At 32.0% G+C, this 8,648-nt stretch overlaps 1 protein-coding gene across 1 annotated transcript in view; it reads left to right on the forward strand.

Annotated features, from left to right (window-relative positions):
• Positions 1–944: 944 nt before the first annotated feature.
• Positions 945–8,648, forward strand: part of LOC119635135 — a 42,126-nt gene continuing 34,422 nt past the window's right edge. The window contains exon 1 of the mRNA XM_038029730.1: positions 945–1,025. The gene's annotated coding sequence lies outside the window, so the exon portion shown is untranslated. The remainder of the gene's footprint in view (positions 1,026–8,648) is intronic.

Genomic DNA, 8,648 nt, shown 5'->3' on the forward strand with positions numbered 1-8,648 from the left:
CCCAGGAAGATGAGCTGTACTAAGCATCCGGCTTTTCATGATTGCAATTTGCGATCTTATGTCACGGTAGTACTTATCTACTTTATAGGAAACCTCAAGTATATTTTCGATATAGCGGGAATAATCAACTTAGTAGTATACGCTTAACTGTCGATATAAAAGTACGAACAGATTGACTGGCATGAATAAATGATAAATCAAACAAAAAAAAAAAAAAAAAAATTATTATTGAAAAATGGAAAACAAAAAAACAGCAAGTTTTTGTTGCATTTGCTTTAAATTTCATTTAAATCTGCACTGCTTTCCGCGCAATATTGAATACACGTATGCATGCATATGAAATATTTATTTTTTTTATTCATATATGATATTTTATAATAGACGCATATGCACGTATATATGTATACAAAAACACATATGCCTATATATATATATATATATATATATATATATATATATATTCGTATATGTATGTATATATATAAATATATAAATTATATATATATATATATATATTATATATATATATTATATATTATATATAAGTTATAAATACATATAAATACATATATATATATATATATCGTAAAGCAAATACGCGCCTCTTTGACATTTTCATATGGGTGCAAATCATGCAATAACTTGTATAAATTTTTCTACTGAAAAAAAAAAAAAAACACTTTTACTACCATATGAAATGTCTACTTGCCGGCGTATCTATCTATCTGTCTCTATATGTTTACCTCAGTTAGTGTTATTTGTGCAACGAGTACGTATGACTGTAGACACTTGGCAGTTAGGTTTATGGTAGACATTGTTTAACTGACAGTATTTCTTTTTTTTTTTTTTTATTTTCTTTCAGATGATTTTTGTTTTAGATGATTATATAAAGAAGACACATTTATATACACACTATCGCGTATTAGAGGAGTGATGAAGCAAGCAGTAAAGAAAACGTTACAATATTAATGATGTAAAACAATAAAAAAGTGTTAAAGCATAAACATTATTACACTACTACTAAGGTAAGTACAAAATGAATGAATTTATAGATAGATAGATACATAGGGAAAATTTTTGATTAACAATAAATTTCATAATCGCATCAGAGAGAGAGAGAGAGGGAAAGAGAGAGATCCAAACGATATTATGTTATATAAAAGACTAAATATTTGATTTTCAACAAAATGATTTAAATCGGTTAAGGTATATTGGTCTAAATGCTATCTACGGTTGCTATTGAAAATGGGCTTTGCTTAATTGCTGGTTGCTTGTAGCAATTATTTCTCTAAAGACTTTTTATACTACTAATAGTACACTGATGCTTTCGCCATTTCTTTACCATGAAAATACGGTAAATTTCTGCCTGCACACACACACCCTATCTTTGCAGCATTTTCGATGCCGCTCTCCGAGCTTATATGATTTGATGAACTGCAAGGCGGAAATGCTGCCCTTCCTTTTTCTCCCTTCTCAGCCTAGTCACTAACTCATGATGTAATTGTAGTTTAATGTGTATTTAAGTAAATTAATAATTGTTGCCCATTTTCATGTGGCATCCCTCAGTACAGTCGTTATCCCATTACATCTGAGTACATCTCAGCTCATGTTTGTATCTCTGGTTAGGTACTCTCTCAACTATTATATGCGATTATTTTCTATTATATTTCGGATGTCATTCATTGAAATAAATCATCCGTTTAGTGTTTTCTACTGCTTCTTACCCGCTTATGTTCTTCAAATTTTCCTTTCAATTCTTTTCAATCTCGTTTTTTTTCAGCCTCAATCACACGAATTTATTCCGTTGAACTTATTTCGCTTTCGAAGAAACGCTTTTCATGATTTTCGAATCCGCCACATGAGAAAGGTAAACATATCACGTTGTTCTTCTTTCCCTCTTTTGCTCTATTCCTTCCCTAAATCGCCTATCGATTTATATATGTTGACTAGAAGTCTACATTGTGTCTGTCTTTTCGCTGGTTTTGATTATGATACATATGCGAAAATAATGTTTTATGCATCACTTTTGATGACTGATCATATACCGGTAATATTATAAATGGCATTAAGCCTTTCTCTCGACTTTTCATTCAAAAATTCCTTTTTATATATTAGTCACCACATGTACTATCATATCAGATATTTTAACAACAGAATATTTACTGCAGAATACCTTAAATAATTGAAATATCATGAGCAAACGATCGATAGAGTCTACAGGGAGGGAGAGAGGAGGACTTTAATAAATTTAAACCGTATAAAGTTCATGGTGTAATCCCATACCATCTTTTAATTGTGTTATGTGAAAGTGTGAGTTGGCGAGAAAAATTCCTTCGCACAAATCGTAAGCCGTCAAGGCAGTCCTATTAATTTAATTAGATCTTTACTGAACAGTTATGGCAATTGCAGTTTACATTATTGGGTTTATATTACAATACCCTGTCTATAGTGGATTACTGCCTAATCTGAGCTTTGCTTGTTTGCATCCTTTGAATTGCAGTGAAAAAATATTTTTTTATCCTGGTGCCCAGTATATAGCCGTAAAGAGCCTTATAGTGTATAGCAATTTCGAACAATATCAAATTCCAAATCCATCTAGACACATCCGGCTGTCCGGCTGTCTGCCTGTGTAAATGTTTGTAGTTAATATGTGAAAGTGAAGATGTTGGTCGCATCAACATTCAACAAAAACCTTGAAAGCTCTTGCACGCAGATGGTTTCTAACAATGGCCCGGTCAAATACATGTGCGGTATAAAATTGACGCAAACTGAATATACCTCTCTCTCTAATTTACATTATTTACTGCTACTACTATGCTACGGTTGATTCTATAGGAACAACAGAAATCAACCACGCCTCTCCTCCAATATTACGGAGTATGATGATTTGATTTTTTCCGTTCTTTTCATCTTTTATTTATTTAGAAAAAAGGTGGGCGTAAAAGTTTCGGCCAGTATCGTCGAATAATCACGTCTTTGCTTATTTCAATAATAATAACAATAATCAAATAATGAAAAAGAAAATTGAAAGTTCATAGTTGCATTAAATATTGCCCTGAAAGCAAACAAATTACTTTATAAATAGATCTTTATTGCTCATGTTTTTGTGAATTTCACTTATACATACATATCTATATATCTATCTATATATATATATATATATGAAAACGGAAAAAATGTGAGTGAAAACAAAAAAAAAAAAAACGTGAATTTATGAACGTGAGAATGTGTGCATGCGGACGTGAATAAATGAATATATGTATGTATATATGAATATATGAATATAAGTTTTTACATTCAGTTTTTTTCCAAATAACATTTTGTCAAAGAGGGTTCAGGCCAGATATATCGGAAAATTTAAAGTTATCCTGATTATTTTTATGAAATTTGCAAGCAAACGCTTTTCCGATGGTTCGATTAGTTAACGCTGGTTTGGCCGTTTGTAGTTTGAATGCAAATATATAGACTACAGATATTAGATTGGTTTATCTTGGAACTTTATCCAAAAAGTCAAAGCTGGCTTTCTTTTTTACTTTTCCATCATCAAGCTGGAAAATTATCTAGATCGGGGCATAGGTTCATGGGCGTAGTCGAAATGCTTATATTCAAGCGTAAGTCCGCTGAAAGCTGCCCATTTTCATGAGCTTTCCTGCCATAGGTTTCTCTTGAGAAAAAAAAAATAATATTAAATGGACTTCTTTCAAAGTACATATATACATACGAATTACAAGCGAAGGGAGTTCTAAAATATTAAGCTTTCTTATTGCTTGTAAATTTTATTTAGTAATGAAATTAAATAAAAAACTCATAAACATTGCTTTGAAGAGACCTAAGACTGTTTCCGGAAAATGCTTTCTTTTAATATTGACGATAATTTCGCAAGAAGAAAGAATATTTGCTTAGTAGTAGGCTTCACAACGGACAGCTTTTCTTTTAGTGTAGTGCGAATCTTAACTGAGTGGTATTGTGTTTAAGTTTCATATATAAAATGTGTGCATATGATTAATAAGTTTTTAACGTCTAGACGGCGTAAGCAAAGAAAGTGAGACAATAAAAACAAAATCAATGTTTTCATAATTCTAGCGATACACACGCATGTACACTCACTCACTCTTCTTTAAAACTTGAAAAATATATTGATGTCTCCCTTTAAATTATCAGCTCGTAAAAATTTATATAGTCAGTACCGTTCAATGTAGTTTAGGCCGTCTGAGGCATAGCCAATGGCAAATACTGTGTGAAATGCACTTCACATTGATCGATTTTCTTTAAGAGCTCAAGTATTGTATCAACTGATTTTAAATGATTATAAGTAGAATTTTTAAAGTCTTCTTAGGTCTCTGCAATGAGACCTGCTGCCAGGCTGTAAATTAGGCTTCGTTTTTTGTGTACAATGGAGCTCTCGCTGCCAAGTTACTCATTCAATTATAAACAGTGTGCTTCCAAAAAATGCTCTTTGCTTACTTGCATCCTTTTTCACAATCAGTTAATTACGATCTATATCTCACGACTCTAAAACATCTTAAATGTTCCCTTCATTTGCTTACAAGTTTCGTAAACTTCAAATTTATATTTGAAAAGTAAAGAAATTTGCAATGGATTCCTATTCAAGTTGATCGACAAAGAAGTAAACCTTAGCATGAATGTTGGCCATCAAAAAAAAAAAAAAATCAAAAGACCTTACGCTTAACCCTTTAAGCTAAATTGCTTCAGATCGTCCACGCCCAATCAGTTTTTTTGAAACGCCGTCCGCCTGTTGCTGTTCTTCTTGTTGGATTCCTCAAAGCTCCAGGAAACGCAACAGAAAGTAAACCTCACCATAATCGTCCGAGTTTAAATTTGATATAAAACAAAAAAATTATTGAACAAACCTGTAAAAATTAGAAAATAATTAGTAATTAATGTCACAATCTACAAAAGATTCGTGTATAATGTCACCCCAGCAAATACTTCGAAGGTACCCTCGGAAATGCATATCCTTTGAAAGTGTGAAAATATTTAAATGACTTAATGTTAGGGCTATGTTCTCGTGTTGGACTAAGATTACGAATTTTTCAACTTTTATTAATTTTTGTTGTTGTTGTTGTTATACCCGGCATAGTTTGTAATATTCAGAATGACCCACTGTTTAGTAAACCGATCAATTCAGAATTAATTTCTAAGTCGATTTAAACTTGTTTATATATTTGCTCGTCCGTCCGGCCACATATGTTTGTGTTCAAGATGCCAGTAGCTATTTTTGAAATATTTTGACCTGCCCGAAATTAAATGTGGATTGAATCGGATCTTTTTATAAGCGCTCTTTATGTAAAGCTTTCTTTCAAAATTCTTCAACAAATCGGTAACTAATAGGGTTTAGGCATACAAACCGCAAAATATATTTAATTTTGTGTACTTTATATTGAAAATTGGCCCAGGGCTCTTTTTTTCGACCCCATCCAACATAATTACGGCCTTACGTGGTTGTCCTTACAAGGTTGTCTAATATTTACTACTCCATTTTAAAAATCGGCGAGGATTTAGAAGATCCTTGACAAGAAAATTGAAAAAATTTCCAAAATTCGTTCTCGTTTTGGGCGTTTACTTACACAAAGGCTACCGCGACAAATATGGTCTGACATGGTACATGGAACGAGGTAATATATATTTTGATATTCGATACTAAAAATAAATAATGATTTTTATTAGGTGGCATAGGGTGTTTAATTGTCGAATCTGCCAGACTAAGAGATAATATTTTCATTCGTTATTATTATAATATTTTTAGCATTAACTTCATTTTAATAGTTTCTTCTTTTTTTTTTCTTTTTTTGGTGGTATTGCATAGCGTAACGAAAAAATTTTGTTGTTTTATTTTATTTTTTTTTCATTTTTTATTTAATTGGCTTAAGAGTTTAACACAATGCGCAAAATTTGTATAAGCAAGCATATGTGTATGCGAGGCCACGCAAGTTATTTAGTCTCACAGTAGAATGTTGCATAAATATTAACGTAACCGGGACTAACGCATTATTAACGCACTCCCATTGATTTTAAGCCCTTTAGAGTTTATTATGTTTAACTCATCAGGCAGTCTTTAATAACATTTGTACCCGGCGTGCGTGCATAAACGTGCAATCATGGATATGTATGTTGGTGCATATGGGTATGGGTGTGTATATATATATATATGTAAGTGTGTGACCTCTCGCATTGTCAGGACTTTGAAATGTGTCGTGACAGCAATGCGTCAAGTGTTAAATGCAAACATATATAGCGCTTGAATGCTCGGTCATATCTTTAATGCACATTCAACTGAACGGCCGGTAAAGTAGGAGTATTGCACACAATAAAGTACCTGAACTTAATCTTTTATGTACGACTCCATACAGTAAATAATATGTGCCAGCTCACATTCCGGCATGCATATGTGTTAATAATGCACATCAAGGAATCTCTTTCTCTCCATATATATATATATGTATTTTAGTAAACAATGAAAACAATGACTTGGAAAAGCGCCTGAAAGCGCAGATAATTAGAATTAGAACAACTGTATATAGAAAAGAGTCTGATACAGTTTGCTTTACTCGTTGTTGTGTTGATGTCTCTCTCTTTTTTTTTTTTTTTTTTTTTTTTTGTTTTACGATAAGGAGACATTTGTGTGCTGACAGTGCAGTAGCTTTGCATTATCGCAGTCCATTAGTCCGTCTATTGTTGCAAGTTTGAAATTTAACTGAAAATGCTTGACTTTACGCACAATTATTTCCATTAAAGAGAGCGAGAGAACGAGAATGCGAGAGAGAGAAAATTGAAAATTAAATTTGAAAAGAATGGAAAAATTGAAGAAAAATTCGTTCTTTCGTTTCTTTTACACGTATCGAGCGTGTAGAGGGCTCTTGAAATTTTTCTTGAATATATTCTGGAGACTTTTGAAGATTTAGATATTATGAAATTTAAAATATTGACCGAATCCTTGCGGCATTTTACTCTCAAAGAAATTGATGCAAATTGTAAAAGGTTTTCTCAACTGTTATATCAATGAATCGAAATGATTTTGAGACTCTAGTAACATTTCAAATCACCCTGAGATGTCATTGTATCCAGCTCTATACCAATATCTAGTATGATGTGTATACTGCACACAGAGTAGAGTTTGTAGCCAAAAACTTTTGATTTTCAAGGATTTGCAAAATTTCATCCATATCCATCAACCGTGATCAGTTAAAAGGCTTACATTTTTTCCAGAATTTTTCCAATCATGTGTGGTCTGCATTACAAGGCGGGGCCAAGCAAATTACCAATTCTTTTTCTCTTTTATAAACGGTTATGATTTCCTGATAAATGGGAAAACAGGAGAGAAGTCAATACACTTTTATCATTAGCATGAAGTTTCGATATTATGTTTAGCTTTTGAGCATTCGCTGGAGTCATTTAATTGTTTGAAAAAAGAAACGATCTCCGTTTTTAAATCGACAGAACGATAATTACAAAGAGCGCTTTATTTTAAATAAATATTTAAAGACACTTAGAGACAGTTACAGTGTTTAAATGAAATCTCTTGCGGTATGTTAATGCAGACGACGACGGTTGTCCGTTTCCATTGACGTTTCCATTGTGAGATGCAAGATTTTTTTAATGATTTACTTATTTAGGGTCGCTTGAAAGTGCAAGATATGTTGACAGATCAGCTTGATTCGACAGTTAGGCTCTTGCGCTTCCACACACTCTCCTTAATTAACAATTTCAAGTAATATAATATCGATACGGATATAGGAGTTGATTTAAGAAATAAACTGACACTCAGTTGAGATAGGAATGCAAAAAAGTATTAATAATAAAAGTATACAGGAAACCGCTGTCAATCTGTCATAACAAGTTGGTCGACAAATTTTAACCGTTTTTCTCTTAGCAATAATTGAAACAATTTTACGATCAGCTTATATACAAGAGAGCTTAAACATTTACTCACAAAAAAAAAAAAAATCGTGTAATTTTTTTGAAAAAAAAAAAATGCTCAAGACGTTCGATCACTGTACTACAAAACTATGTATGTATCAAAAAACGATAGAATAGGCTTTTGAAGGTAGACTAAGCCCGGCTTTGAAGAAAGTTTCGAAACACTTTCTTTAAAACGTCATTGATGCGTTAGCAGTGAATTTTAAGCACATACGAATTTTGTGTATGTGTGTGTGTGTGTAGAGATAAGTTTAAAATTGAGGAGCAACATAGCTATATAATTTTTAATAATAATTAAGTTTTCTCTCAACGTATCCCCCCTTTGGTGAGCTTACTTAAAAATACGATACCGTTCACCTTAAAAGCGCTATAAACTGTCATTTGATTATTTAATTAAATGTTATATGCATTTGTTTGTAATGTAAGAGCAACGTGGAAACAAAGTGTCGAGCACTTGATTACAAGTTGTATAACACTTGCTTTTAACATACTGCACAATGCATATGATATATAATCGTGTGTTTGTATGTGTGTACATGTATGTTTGCGTATATGTGTGTGTGTGTGTTTACGTATATGCTTTCTCTTCTTTCTATTACTACAAACTGATGATCCAACGGTAATCCTTTTACAAATATCATATAACATTAACACTTTATTTAAATATATATATATATATATATGTATACATGTATATATGTATATATATA

Source organism: Glossina fuscipes, unplaced genomic scaffold, assembly GCF_014805625.2.
Source record: "Glossina fuscipes isolate IAEA_lab_2018 unplaced genomic scaffold, Yale_Gfus_2 3, whole genome shotgun sequence".
Taxonomy (NCBI): Eukaryota; Metazoa; Arthropoda; class Insecta; order Diptera; family Glossinidae; genus Glossina; species Glossina fuscipes.